The sequence below is a fragment of the Diabrotica virgifera genome, chromosome 6 (genome assembly GCF_917563875.1).
Source record: "Diabrotica virgifera virgifera chromosome 6, PGI_DIABVI_V3a".
NCBI lineage: Eukaryota > Metazoa > Arthropoda > Insecta > Coleoptera > Chrysomelidae > Diabrotica > Diabrotica virgifera.
Window position 1 is genome coordinate 95,500,959 of NC_065448.1, and position 15,329 is coordinate 95,516,287.

General features: G+C 33.1%; 1 non-coding gene across 1 annotated transcript; it reads left to right on the forward strand.

Moving 5' to 3' along the window:
* The first annotated feature begins 12,441 nt into the window (after positions 1 to 12,441).
* Positions 12,442 to 12,525, forward strand: Trnal-uaa (transfer RNA leucine (anticodon UAA)). The gene has a single exon. It is a non-coding gene; the product is annotated as a tRNA-Leu (tRNA).
* The last annotated feature ends 2,804 nt before the right edge of the window (positions 12,526 to 15,329 follow it).

Genomic DNA, 15,329 nt, shown 5'->3' on the forward strand with positions numbered 1-15,329 from the left:
TCAAGGATGTATTATTTGGTATGGCCACATATCGTCAGTGATGTAATAATACATCCTATCTGTTTTTTCATGAGTTTTGTAAGAGAGACTAAAAACTTGTCTTAGGGTCACCTCCTGTTTTCATATGATATTTTTTGACTTGTTTTGTAGTAAATTAAACTATCTATGAACTACAAAACAAGTCAAAACTTACATATGAACACAGGAGGTGACCTTAAAACATGTTTTTCCATCTCTCATACAAAACTCATGAAAAAACAGATAGGAGGTATTGTCACATCAGCAAGGATGTACAGTGATGAGTGCCCTAATAACCGGCAAAATATGGGCAACATATTTAGTTGTGAGATAAAAAGAAATGAAACTAGTCGAGCTGGGAAATTTAGCGAAATTAACCTTTAAATTTACGTTATATTGATCCCACCTTTACACATATCGGAGGAGTATGTCAACTAAAACTGTCACTGTGACAGTGGTAGTTTCCAAACTCGTCTGATACGTCTGAAGGTGGTACACAATCAATACAATCTAAATGTATAAGTTAATATCGCTAAATTTCCCAGCTCGACTAGTTTCATGTCTTTTTATCTCACTACTTAATACATCTTTTGTGCTATTTTGCGGTTATTAGAGCGGTCATCACTGTATTTCTGGTATATCCAGGGAATGTCTACAAAATATATTTTGAATGTCCAGAGAACATTTGTGGACATTCATGGAATGTTCCAATAAGACATTCAAGTAATGTTTAAAATGCTGACACAGGATTTTCCTGGGATGTTCAGGGAACATGTTTTCGGGGATATTCCAGGAATTTTTCAATGTCTGTGTACCTTCTATGGACCTATATGGAATATTTTGGTGTTATTACCGCCGCACTCCACTTGCGATTTGTAATCAGGAAGATTGAACACATTGTTTCAAATACAAGTCAATCCATTTGTGACTAAATAATCATGGATTGACTTCTATTTGAAAGAATGTGTTCAATCTTCACAACTACAAATCGCAAGTGGAGTCCGGCGCTTAGGGCTACTTCCTCTTCGGTATTACGTATTATACTACAGAAATCAGGAACTTTGCTTCTAAATATATGTATGCATCTTGGCCATCAAACATATTCTTCCAAACATTTTTTAAGGGGTTACATAGGTCTTGTGGGTAAAAAAAGTGACTTTTTAAAAAAATTATATCTCGAAAACTAAAATTTATTTTTATTTATAATTGGAACATGTAAAAGTATAGTACTTAAGGTAGTCTCAAAAAAAGTTTCAGCCAAAAATATTCATTTTTGTAGAGTTTAAGTTTTTTTGCGTTGGCAGCATAACTAAGTCCAGTCTCATCTGAAATTAAAAAGTTTCTTGTAGTTTATACCTCTGGCTAGAATATGAACGAAGGAATTTAAAAAAAATGAAATTTGAAGATTTTACATAAGTTTAAACACATTTTTGACCCCAATTTTTCTCATTTTTAAAGTAGTTTTTTTTATAAAACAAAAATGACCTCATCTAATAAAAAATCCTTTGTTCATTCACTAGCCAGAGGTATAAACTACAAGAAACTTTGATTTCAGATGAGACTGGACTTGTTATGCTGCTCACTGCAAAAAAGGGCTGTTGTCGAAAAATTGCAGTCAACTCTACAAAAATGAATATTTTTGGCTGAAATTTTTTTGAGAGTAGTATACTTTTACATGTTTCAATTATAAATAAAAATAATTTTTAGTTTCCAAGATATAATTTTTTTAAAAAGTCACTTTTTTTACCTGCAAGACAACAACTTAACAAAATGCTGATTTCAAATTGTAACAAGTTGTTTTGCAAAGTATGCTGCCCTCTTGTATTTTCTGTGTTATCTTCATCATAAAATTACTTCATCTAAAAACTTTCTGCGATATATTCGCAACAACAAAAACAAAAAAAAATAAAACAAAAGTTTAACCACCTTCACACCACAGAATCAAGCAATCAAGTTACAAAATTTTCAAACACCTCACCTGACACAGCGTCTCAAGTACGATTGCGCGCGACCACGCAACTCGAAACACAAGTACGCAAACACGGTTGCGTGAAGCGTGGCTCGCAATCGTGAAATTTACGAGACTTGCTCGACCTGTAGATTCTTGTATCTCCGTCTATAAAAAATATTTTCACCTGGTCCTGATAGCTCCGGACATCTTCTACTGTGTTTCCCTCCGTGCGGGCCACAATAGTCTTCTTCAGGTGCTCGGCTTGTTCTTTTTCTGCCACTTCGAGGTTGAGGTCCCCGCCCCTAGTATTTTTAGCGCTTTTGACGCTAATCCACTCCTTCGTCGTGTCTGCGCTACCCTTGATTAGAAACTCGGCGTAGGATTTTCTACCTCCCTTCACAATCAACTTCTGCGTCCCCGCGTTCGTACTCCTCAGTGAAAGGTGGATGTCCATACCCATGAAGAGTACTTTCAGGATTTGCCTAATGTTCCTACTACTATAGCCCCCCATTATTAAGAGTAATGTAGGGCCCCCTGAGTTCGGGACCGTTGCGATCATTTCTATCTCTCTTTTGTCTTATGTCGGAGTTCTCCTCCTTCTCTCTAGATCTTTTTTCCCCAAGTGAGGAGCTCCTTTGCAAGGTTGCCTCCCCTGGAAGATCCGTCTTGGTCAGGTCCCTACCCCTAACCGGATATCTTCTAACTCAAGACCCTCTTCTTCCGAAGATTATAGTTTCCTCCTTCTTATTTTCCTCTTTGTTAAGTACTTGCCTTTTTTCCCTTCACTACTGATGTTGATGTAGTTGGTGATGTTCCATATCATCTCATTCATTCCTAGTTTGTTCCAGCTGCACCACCACTGATGACTCACTCCAGTGTCTCCGGACTAAAAGGGATACTGGGAACCTGAAGCTATATTTTTGTGGCATCTTAATATAATTTATTATTCCCAATAAAAATAGTAAATTACTTCATGGAGTTAATAGGCTATTGATTATATTCAAAATAAGATAGCTAAAAGGAACTACAACGTTAACGGGGTTTTATTATTTCATATGGTCAATGGACATCTATATACGAAAAAACCGCGGAGTGCTACCATTGAAAGGGGTGCGTTTTTGAGAAATGGGTGAATTAGTCCCTGGGCACAGGTTACATTAGGGTGAGTTCTATGCACTTTTGATACAAATACGTCTACATAAAAAATATTCCTGGTTAAATTTCCTATCTAAGTATAACTTTTAAAGTCAAAGATACTTTTTTTTACAAAAATATATTCAAAAGAAAAAGCACAAAGAAACCCAAAAGAAAGAAATTTTGTTTTTTGTCCCATAACTTTTGTCCACGGGGATATAGGTATAGACATTGCTTCACAGAAAAAAAACTTACATATTTTCTCTTTAAAATGTTGTGTAGTAGAGGTCAATAGAATTTACAGTTTTCAAAATATGATTTTTCAAAGTTCGCCACTCACAACAATTTTGGGCAATTTCCCTTGTTATTTCGCAAATATTGTTCTGTAACTTTTTTCTACGTAACTTTAGGTATATGTAATGGTACATGTAATAGGAATAGAAATCAATTACCTTTAAAATGGTCTACTGCAGCGTTTCCCAAACTTATTTTTCCGTGGCCCGGTTATTTTTGTGCTTATCCTTCGTGACCCACTAATTTTTTGCACAACCTGGTGTGTGTACAAGAAAACATATTTAAATATTTATTACAGTTTTATATATTTTAATAAAGAATCATTTGCTCAAACACAAATGTAATAAAACAAAATAATAATCAAAGATTAATGAAAAGTAGATGTTAATTATATCCTCAGGTCCGGTTCGACTTCCAAATGGTTCCTATATTTATTTTTAAGGAAAAGCAGTGCTAAAAACCCTATATCACACTTATAGGTCGTAACAAAAGGAATTAGAAATGTTATCGCTTTTTATGCTAAAACTGGGCACCTACTCCTGGCGGCAAGACAGCCAAAAATCTATGAGTGGTATTTTTTCTAATATGTCTTTGAGTGCTTTATCACACGATAGTTCAATTACTGACTCAACATACATCCATTGTAAATGGATACCTTATCCACTCTTTGTTGCTGTGGATGGGGGAAAGTATTACTTCAGATTTGCCTCTTGCAGGACCTCCAGTCCTAGCAGGTGTTTCTTGAAAGCCGCTGAAATCTCATCCGACAATGAATTTACGATATTATTTTTTTTTTAGTTCCGTTAGCTTTGTAATTTCCTGCTTCCGCGCGACGTGTCGACAAATTAAGTTTTTTGTTGCAGCTTCCACCTTATCTTGTACTTTCAATACAGTTACATTGCTACCTTGTAATGTCATATTTAAATTGTTCAAGAAGTCAAAAATATCACAAAGGTAGGCTACCTTGATTAACCAATTGACATCATGAAAACTGTCTTTAAATTAAAATATTGCATCCCTATAGACCAGGGCGGATCTGTAAAAATATTAGTATATTTGGACGTTGAGAGGTGACTCAAATTTTTTTGCAGAAATTGCTTTAAAATATATATATATAAATCCCGTTCACAGCGTAATACGCCTTTGGGTTCCCGTTCGCCAAGCCTGTCTATTCTGCCAGTCTTCTTCAGATAGATTTCTTGCTGACATTGCTTTTGAGATTCCTTGGATCCATGTTGTTGGTGGTCGTCCTCGTTTTCTTTTCTCTGGTGGTACCCATTCTAATATCTTTTTGGGTAGTCTTTCTTCCCCCATACGTCTAACATGTCCGTACCATATTAGTTGTTGTTTTTCGATGTCTTCTATAATTGATCTTTGTACTTTCATTTGTCTCCTGATGTCCTCATTTTTCACATGTTCTAATCTAGACTTTCCCGCTGCTCTCCTCCAAAAATCCATTTCAACTGCCAATAGGTTACCTTTAAGTTTTTGTGATAACTGCCACACTTCTGAGCCATAGACGATTACTGGTTTTAATATGGTATTATATATTCGTTTTTTCGTTTCCGGTCTTATATTTTTTGCCATAATACTGAATTCAACGCACCTATAACTTGTTTTCCTTTGATTATTCTGTCTTTTATGGCTTCATCACTTCGTCCTGTCTTTGTCAGTTTTACCCCCAAATATGTACATTGGTCACATTTCTTAATAGTTTCATCTTCTAAGTCGAGGTCATCTGGATTATTTTCTCCTCCTACGCAAAGATATTGTGTTTTTTGGACATTTACTTCGAGGCCCCATTTTTTGTACTCTTCCATTAGTTTTCTAGCCATATACTCCAGGTCTTCTTTGTCTTGGGCAATAACTACCTGGTCATCTGCATAGTGCAACGTATATAACGTTTCATCCCCAATAGATAGCCCCATCCCTTTACACTTCTTCTTCCAGTGCCTGAGTGCTTCATCGATATATATGTTGAACAGTATGGGAGATAAACAACAACCTTGCTTAAGTCCTTTTGTTACCTGAAAACCATTAGACACCTCTTTTCCTATTTTAACTTTTGCTATTGTGTTCTTATAAAGCTCTTTAATAGCATCGATTAGTGTAACGCTGATACTGGTTTTCTCCAATACTTTCCACAACTTCGCAACAGGCACGGTGTCATATGCTTTTGTTAGATCGACTAAGAGTAAATGCACTTCTCGAGATCTCAGTGTTCTTTTCTCAAGTATTTGGGATAAGCAGAAAATACTATCTATTGTGGATCGTCCTGCTCTGAATCCGTTTTGTTCTTCTGACTCAAAAGGGCGGTATTCTTCGCATATGCGTTCTTTTATAATTCTTCCATATAATCTGCTAAGCGTACTCGTAACAGTTATACCACGATAGTTATTGCAATCTTCCTTATTTCCTTTCTTATGGATAGATGTAATCCATCCTTCTTTCCAACTTTGTGGCACTGGTTCTCCATGCAAGTGCCTATTGAAAACTTCTGTTAGAATCTCGAATAGTTTGTTGGTTCCATTTTTTATTAACTCTGCATATATCCCCTCTGGACCAGGAGCACGTCCATTTTTCAGCAGTGATACAGCTTTTTTAGTGTCTTCTACGTTGATTGCTAATGGCTCCCCTTGAATCAGGACTTCATGTTGTTCTATGTTTTTGTATTCCGGTCTTTCTTCTACTAACAGTGTTTTATAGTGTTTTTCCCATTTTTCAGGTTCTATGGAGTGTATGGCTATTTGTTCTGTTTTGTTGGATCTGATGTTTTTTATAAACCTCCAGGATTCTCTTGATTTGCGGCCGCCGATGTACGTATCTAATTCCTGACATTTTCTTTCCCAGCTTTGATTTTTTGACTCTATTACCGTTGATTTAAATTTATTTACCATTTCTCTATATTCTCTTTTATGTTCTTGATCTTTTGTTCCCAGCCATCTGTGATATAATTTTTGCTTTTGTTCTTTCATTTCCTGTAGTTCATCATTCCACCAATTATTTTTCTTTCTGGGTTTATTTTCTCTTATACCTAAGGCTTCTTTGGCGGCTTGATGTATTCCTTTTTTTATTATTCTATGTAGCTCTTCTGTTGTTTTATGTTTGAATTCCTGTGGTAGTTGTTGCTCTAATCTTTTTTTATACAATTCTCTAGTACTATCGTTGTCTAAACTTGTTAGATTGTACTGCAGTTGTTTAACTTCTACTGAGTGATTTTCGTTTATGTTTTGATTTTGTTGGTGTTTACAATTTCCGCTTAGAGGTAGTATCATTTTGGCTTTTACTAAGTAGTGGTCACTTCCACATTCGGCTCCTCGAAACACTCTTACGTCATGCACTTTTATTTTAGATTTTTGTTTCATTATTAGGTAATCAATTACTGATCTCAAGTTTCTTGTAGGCTGAGTCCATGTATATGTATGTATTGCCTTATGTTTGAAATACCCATTCATGATCCTTAGTGAATTGTGTCTACACATTTCTATTAAGTTATTGCCATTGTCGTTTGTAGTGTTTTCTCCATATGGTCCTATTATTTCATCGTTTATTCTTCTACCAGTTCTTGCATTTAGGTCACCTAGTATAATAGTTTCCCTTGTTTGACCTATTTGAAAAATAGTTTCATCTAAGACTTCATAATATTTTCTTTTTTCTTCTACGCGTGCATCATCATTCGGGCCGTATGTGCCTATTATTGTCATTTTTGATCCTTTCAGGTTGAGGTTGACCTTTATGATTCTTTCATTTATTGCTTGCCAGTTCGATATGTTCTTTTTGTATTTCTTCAATATAAGTATTGAGACTCCTCTTTTGGCATGTTCTTCCTTATTAACTCCCGTATGTATATGTATATATCTATCCAGATTTTGAGTTCCTTGTCCTTTTTTCTTTGTTTCAGAGAGTACAGCAAAGTCCATTTTGTGTTTCTTCATTTCTTCGATAACATCTTCGATTTTATTTCTAATTCCCTGTGTATTCCAAGTACCACAAATCAGTGTCCGTTTTCGTTGCCATTGTCGTCGTCCTTTAGTTCCATCCGTATTCCGAGGCTTGGTTTCGGTATTATTAGCGTAAAAATATTTTTCCAAGAATGAGTTGCTGGCCCATTGCTAAACCCCCTTGCTAGGAGGACCAGAATTTTCTGTCGGGGTTTATTCCCTTAGCCGATAAATAACTCGCCGCGCTGGCACGACGGTTTGGCAAGTGAGGGGGGATATAGGAAAGGAATTTGGGGTTTGGGTAGGATAATACTAGGGTTTGGGCCTGGTTTCACCTAAGTCGGGAGTGGAGGAAAAACCAGGAGCTCGCGTGGGCAGGGACGCTACCTCCCTGAAGTAAGTCTACCCTCAATCGGGACCATAGAGGGGTACCTACCCGCTACCGCCACTTAATAAAAATTAAAATAAATAACCGCTAAAAAACCGCTGCTTTAAAATAACTCAAATAATAATATTTGAGTTATCCTCCCTCTCAAAAAGGTCCGGAACATTGTTTAAATAATCAAAATGTCAAAAAATGAAGGAAAAATTCGATTTTTTTCTTCGTTTTTTGATTATAACTTTAAAAGTATTCATTTCCGAGAAAAGTTGTACTGACATAAAATTTGCATAATTAAATTTCCTACAATATAGAATTGGTTATTAATTTAAAAAATAGTCACCCTTGTTGCAAAATAGCAATAATTGCGAAAAAACTATACAAAAACAAGTATTCGCATTTTACTTTTTTTCAACCATTTATGCTACACTTAGGATCTTCATATTTCACTTAGAAAAACTCTATGATACACTAAAACAATACTGTAAATTTCATTAAGATCGCTACAATAAATTTTGAAATACAGCTTTCGCAAAAAAAATTTGTTTTTTCAAAATGTTACAGGACTGAAAATAAAGCAGATAGCAAGTTGAATTTTTTTTTGCTTATAGAAGTGTACTGTAACTTTTATTTGCAATTTGCAAAATTAAAATCGATTAACTGCCACGGCGTCAGGAATTTTTTTAAATAAACATTAATTACTGGTGCTACGCGCGGGACAGCGGATAGTTTGCTCTGATTGGTCATTTCAATGACCTTTAATAATGATTGATAAATTTTAATTTTTATTACATTTCGATATAAATAAATAAATTTGTTTATTCAAAATAAAAACACATACTTTATCCTTTAAAATAACACTTTTTTTAGCAAAAACTTTCTTTGTTCATATATTTTAACTTAGAGAATAAAAGTTTATTATTTTTAAACATATACAATTGTTTAAACAATATTTCACAAACAATAATAAAATTAGTTTGATTTTTGTGGAATTAAAATATTAAAATAAAACAAAATATAGAGTAAGAAAATAATATATTAGATAAAGATTAGAAGAAATTTTGGTGGAAATCAACTTGGTTGGAAATCGAACACCGCTGTCCTGCACGTAGCACCAAAAATTAATGTTTATTTAAAAAATTTCCTGACGCCGTGGTAATTATTCGATTTTAATTTTGCAAATTGCAAATGAAAAGTACAGTACACTTCTATAAGCAAAAAAAAATTCAACTTACTATCTGCTGTATTTTCAGTCCTGCAACATTTTTAAAAAATGAATTTTTTTTGCGAAAGCTGGATTGCAAAATTTATTTTGCAAAATCTATTAAACTGATCTTAATGAAATTTATAGTGTTATTTTATGACATCATAAAGTTTTATTGGGTAAAATATGAAGGTCCTAAGTGTAGCATAAATGGTTGAAAAACGTAAAATGCGAATACTTGTTTTGGTATGGTTTTTTCGTAAGTATTGCTATTTTGCAACAAGGGTGACTATTTTTTAAATTTTTAACCAATTCTATATTGTAGGAAATTTAATTAAGCAACTTTTATGTCAGTAAAACTTTTCTCAGAAATGAACAGTTTTAAAGTTATAATCAAAAAACCAATAAAAAAATCGAATTTTTCCTTCATATTTTGACATTTTGATTATTTAAACAATGTTCCTGACCATTTTGAGTGGGAGGATAACTCACATATTATCATTTAAGTTATTTTCAAGCAATTTCTGCAAAAAAATTTGAGTCACCTCTCAACGTCCATCTCAAAACAGATGAGCCCTGGACTACTAGCCGTAGGTGGATGTACTTCTAAGAATATTCCTTCCTTCAATTCAATAGGTCTTTCTAAAACATTTCCTTTTGATAGCCAACGCACTTCGTAGTGCAAAATAAGATCTTCATGTTCACTTCCCATTTCTCTGCACAAAGCAGAGAATACTTTGTGAGTTCAGTGGGCGAGATTTTATTAAGTTTAAAAAATTTACACTCTCCTTCATAGATTCGGTTAAAATCAGTGGCATTTTTTTGACAGCTAATACCTCTCTGTGGATGCTAAATGCATCCAAATACATTCTGGTGCTAAGGCTTTGACCCCCGGAAAAAGTACAGTACGAGTGCCTGCCATTGTCCGTGATCCATCGCTACTAAGTCCCACACATTTATTCTATTCAATTCCATTATCACTAATGTAGCTAGCAGTTAGATTAAATATTTCTTCAGCTGTTGTTCTTGTTGACAAAGATTTACAAAATAGAAATTCTTCGTGAATATTATTTTCAAAATCGTGTCTTACAAAACATATTAGATTAGCATTATCTGATATGTCTGTAGTTTCATCAAGTTGCAAGGAAAAATAGTTATAGTCCTTTAAGTGACATATAATAGTTTCTTCAATATTATCTGCCATCTCCACAATCCTACGCTTCAGTGTGTTATTTGATAGAGCCAGCGAATTCACTTCTTGCTTTTCATCACATATTATCCGAGATGTATGCTACTATTTTCATTGCTATCTAGAACTATTAATTTCTTGGCAATTGTGTGTGGATAACCTGTTTCAGTAATTAATTTTATATTTCATAGGAAGCCAGTACAAGGGTTTCAGATTGAGCGTTCTGAGAAAATTCAAAAACATATTCTTTATGGTAGCTATTAATTCTCTTTTTTTATTTATAAAAAAAACCTATTCGTCAAAGCCAGGCGACCCGGCATTTTGCTTTCGTGGCCCGGTACCGGGTCACGACCCACCATTTGGGAAACGCTGGTCTACTGTATAACGTTGTACGACTTTTTTTAAAGAGATTGTGGTTTTTCAAGGTTTTATACTTTTAAGGATTTTTTTATAATATAATATAAAAATAAAACAAAATTATTATATAATATATTATATATTATATAATACCTAATATTAAAAAAAAATATTATTTTTTACATTTTTTACGATTATTTTTGAAATTTCTCATTATAACTTTTTTTCTTGTACATGAATATACTATCTATATATTGCGCAAAAAAGAGGGCTTACTTTCTGTTCTTTAAAATCATCTATGTTTAAATACATAATGGAAATCGAGTGCTTCTTTGATATTTTTTTACCTGTATTATTTAAAATATTTCTTTTACAAAAATTACAAAAACATTAGTCTTAAAAAACATCACTTTAGTTAAAATTATGTAAACGTTGACATTTAAAAAAATTTCAAAATCACAGTCCATCTCTTCGTTAGCATTAGCTTCAATATCTTCCTCTGACACCTCAGTTATCTTAGAGTTCCCACAATAAGTACCCATGCACATGCACCCTTTGCAGAATATTGAACAACTAATTCCTATCTTCCTACAACCGCAGTTTTTTGTACATCCTTTGGTTATATTTACATGCTATTTTTTCAAGCAAAGCTTGTAGTGCAGGAGCTTTGACAGTAAATATTGGAATTAATCCATATTTTCAAGTTTGCCCGGCCGAGTCAAGTGGATCAAGAGTATTACCTATAAAAAATAAGATTTAATCATAACACACAATCACATAAAAAAGTTATAATGGGGAATTTAAAAAATAATCCTTAAATCAAAAATCGTTGCAAGTACTTATTACAATTTGAAAAAGCATATCTTATTCAAAAATAACCCTAGAATTTTTTATAATACACCATTTTGAAGTAAACAGAATAAGCTTTCTTTTTTATTATATAATATATACTATATAGAAAAAAAAAGTTATAATGGGAAATTTAAAAAATAATCGTAAAAATATAAAAACTCGTTAAAAGTCTTGAAAAAGATAACCTCTTTAAAAGAAGTCGTACAACATTATACAGTAGACCATTTTAAAGGTAATTGATTTCTATTCCTCTTACATGTACCATTGCATATACCTAAAGTTACGTAGAAAAAAGTTACAGAACAATATTTGCGAAATAACAAGGAAAATTGCCCAAAATTGCTGTGAGTGGCGAACTTTGAAAAATCATATTTCGAAAACTGTACATCCTAATGACCTCTACCAAACATCATTTTAAAGAGAAAATATGTAAGTTTTTTTTCTGTGAAGCAATGTCTATACCTATATCCCCGTGGACAAAAGTTATGGGACAAAAAACAAAATTTCTTTCTTTTGGGTTTCTTTGTGCTTTTTCTTTTGAATATATTTTTGTAAAAAAAAGTATCTTTGACTTTGAAAAGTTATATTTAGATAGGAAATTTAACCAGGAACAATTTTTATGTAGACGTGTTTGTACCAAAAGTGCATAGAACTCACCCTAATGCAACCTGTGCCCAGGGACTAATTCACCCATTTCTCAAAAACGCACCCCTTTAAATGGTAGCACTCCGCGGTTTTTTCATATAGAGAGATTCATTGACCATATGAAATAATAAAACCCCGTTAACGTTGTAGTTCCTTTCTATAGTACATAATCAATAGCCTATAAATTCAAATTAAACTTAAAAAAATTCACGAGTAATGTTGATTTACTTTGCATAAAAAGTTTGATGTAAAATCTTAGGAGGGGGGTCCGTCCGCCTTTGTTTAGATATTAGGTTGGCGCCTTTTTCATGAGCCCTGACGATGCTCTTACTTTCAAATGTACATAAAAATATCAAATTAGGCAAAAATTGACATAGACTACTTCTGCATCCAAGTGACGAAATATGTACATGTCGTATTTCATAATATTGTATAAATTTGTAGTGTAGATATTGCATTTCTATAAAATGAACGTAAGTCAGGTTGGCCGAGCGGTCTAAGGCGCCAGATTTAAGCTCTGGTTCCCGAGAGGGAGCGTGGGTTCGAACCCCACACCTGACATATCAAATTTTTGTTTTTTTTATATTTTTTTATTTTAAATTAATGGTATCTTTTTACATAATATATAGTCTGGGCTGATTATCGGAGAATAGGCCATTTTTGGGAAAAGTTATTTACCAGCAATTTTATTGCTGGAATCGAATTATAAGATCCTATATATTAATAATATAGGTATGCAAAGTCCTCAGATAGTGTGCTACTTTTTTTATAAACAAAATGGCGCCCGAAAATCGTGTTTTTTCAATTATTGCTCTAGAACTCCGAAGATTTTAAGTTTACAACAAAAACACTCAAATAAAAATTCACCGTGATTAAATTTTGCATAGAGACGTGTTTTTCCCGATCTGCTCCGACGAAAATTTTCCTCGGAAAATGCGGGTTTTCCCAACAAAATCTTTAATTTTCAAATAAAGTTTTAGATAAGTAATTATTTATATATAAATCGGTTTTAAAACGTCTTGCGACGTTGTCCGATGCCTAATTTCCATGACACTCTATCATCCCATTGGCCCTCTCTAAGATCTCTTGCGCTCATCGCCTTCGTTACTCCCTCTCTCCAAGATTTCTTGGGTCTTCCTCTCTTTCTGCGGTTTGGTGGTACCCATTGCATAATTATTTTAGGGAGTCTTGAGTTATCCATCCTCTGGACGTGTCCGTACCATATCAGCTGTTTTCTTTCTATGTCTGTTGTTAGAGAGCCGTCAACCCCCATTCGCTGTCTTATCTCATCATTACGTATTCTCTCTCTGCGTGACACTCCTACTGATCTTCTAAAAGCGTCCATTTCTACTGCCTCCAGTTTTCTTCTGTTGTTTTCGGTTATCCGCCAAGTTTCTGCTCCGTACAATAGACTGCTTTTAATAAGAGATTCGTAGATATTGTGTTTTCTTCTTTTTCCTATTTCATGATTCCACAGTACGCTGTTTAGACAACCTATTGTTTTTCTGGATTGTGTTATTCTTCTCTTTATTTCTTCATCATCTTTCCCCGTTGTGTCAAAAACGATTCCTAGATATGTGTAATGGTCGCAGGGCATGATGATTTCATTATTTTCTAATGTGATGTTCGATAGTTCGGTACCTATTGGCAGGTATTTTGTTTTTTCTATATTAATTTCTAGTCCCCACTTTCTATATTCTTCTTGTAATTATTTACCAATAATTAAATAATTTGGTGACTTAAAAGCCTTCTTGGTTTAGATTATAGTTCCAGAAGCTGGTGAAAATTAAACGAATATTTTAGCAACAATTCAATTGTTAATTAATAATTTACGGTCGCAATAATAACCAAAATAATTATGATACACTGATCAAACTTTGAAATCTAATAAAGATGAGATGCCTCTTTAACAATCTGTCGACAAAATATAAATTTTTTATTTTTTTTGCATAATCTTTAAATATTAAAAAAATAGTTATAAACAAATTAACGTTTCTCAGAAAGTTTTTATTATATTATAATTTTAAAAAATAGCTAAAATGCGCATTTTAAATATCTTGAAAATGAATGATTTAAAACTTTTTTGCAACCATTTGCAAAAAAGTTATGAAACAGCAAAATAAATATACGATTACTACGGTGTTAATAATTTTTTTTAATTCTTTCAAAGCGTAGAAGTGAGATTAAAGTATAAGCTAATTATTTTTAAAACAATATCGATTATCAGCTTAATGGTTATATTTTAATTAAAGATTACAAATATATTTTTTTCAGTGGCGTAGCTAGCCCCACGGGGGCCCCATATCAAAGTTTGTCGCGGGGCCCTTTTCTCCGCGACAAAAGAAGCAAAAACGCTTGTATAGAATCAAATAGAAATATGCTTTATTGTCACTGAAAATTTTACAATTTTATGGACAAAGCTTACAAAAAGTCGGAAAAAAGACAAAAACAAATACATGTTACAGAAATTACATAAATCGTCAATATTAGTACAAAATAAAAGATAATGAAATAAAACAAAACACACAAAACACCCAAATATAGATAATAATAATAAACCTAATAAATTTTAATTAACCAAAGTCGAAAAATAAATTTGAATTGTCGAGACTCATTGTTTGAAAACTGATTCAGCTTTTTCAATCCAAGGATGAATGGCCATTGCAAACGAGCTTAAACAAAGAAGCTCTGTTGTTATGGTATAACGGCGAGCAACAGGCAAATACTCTTCTCCTAGAAATTAACGTATGTACCATCTAAAAATTGGTCATTTTTGATGTCTCGAATTTCCTGAACCTGTTGTATGATTTAAGTGATTTTTAATGTGTTATAGCCTTATTCTTTAACAATGTCATTGTAATAATATTGTTGCTAGACAGATAAATTGTCATTATATACCGGGTGTGCTAATCAAACTGTGATTTTTTCTCTCAAAGTTCGCGTTACCCTGAATTAAAACCCGACTACAGAATTTAGTCTAGTGGTAAAATAAAATTACACTACATGTAAATCAAAATGTAAATTCGTACAGGTTGGAACAAATTTTATATCAAAGTTTAGGTGAGTACAAAAGATATTTTCAAGAAAGTATCCAAATCATATGAGGGGATCATTATTTAAATAATTAAAAAGGGGTCATTTTTGCACCATATTTACTTTTTTAACTGCTGAGGTAATTCACGTTTTAATGAAGGTGTTTAGAATATTTTTCTGCAAAGCTGAAGGGTAAGTCTTTCACCTAAGACTTATTAAATTCAATTTGACTCCCTATTTATTTAAACAATTGTATATTAAACTTTAAAAACAAATTTGCAAAAAAATAGTATTTGCGATTTAAATAAGCACTATAAAATATTTTGTTTTAT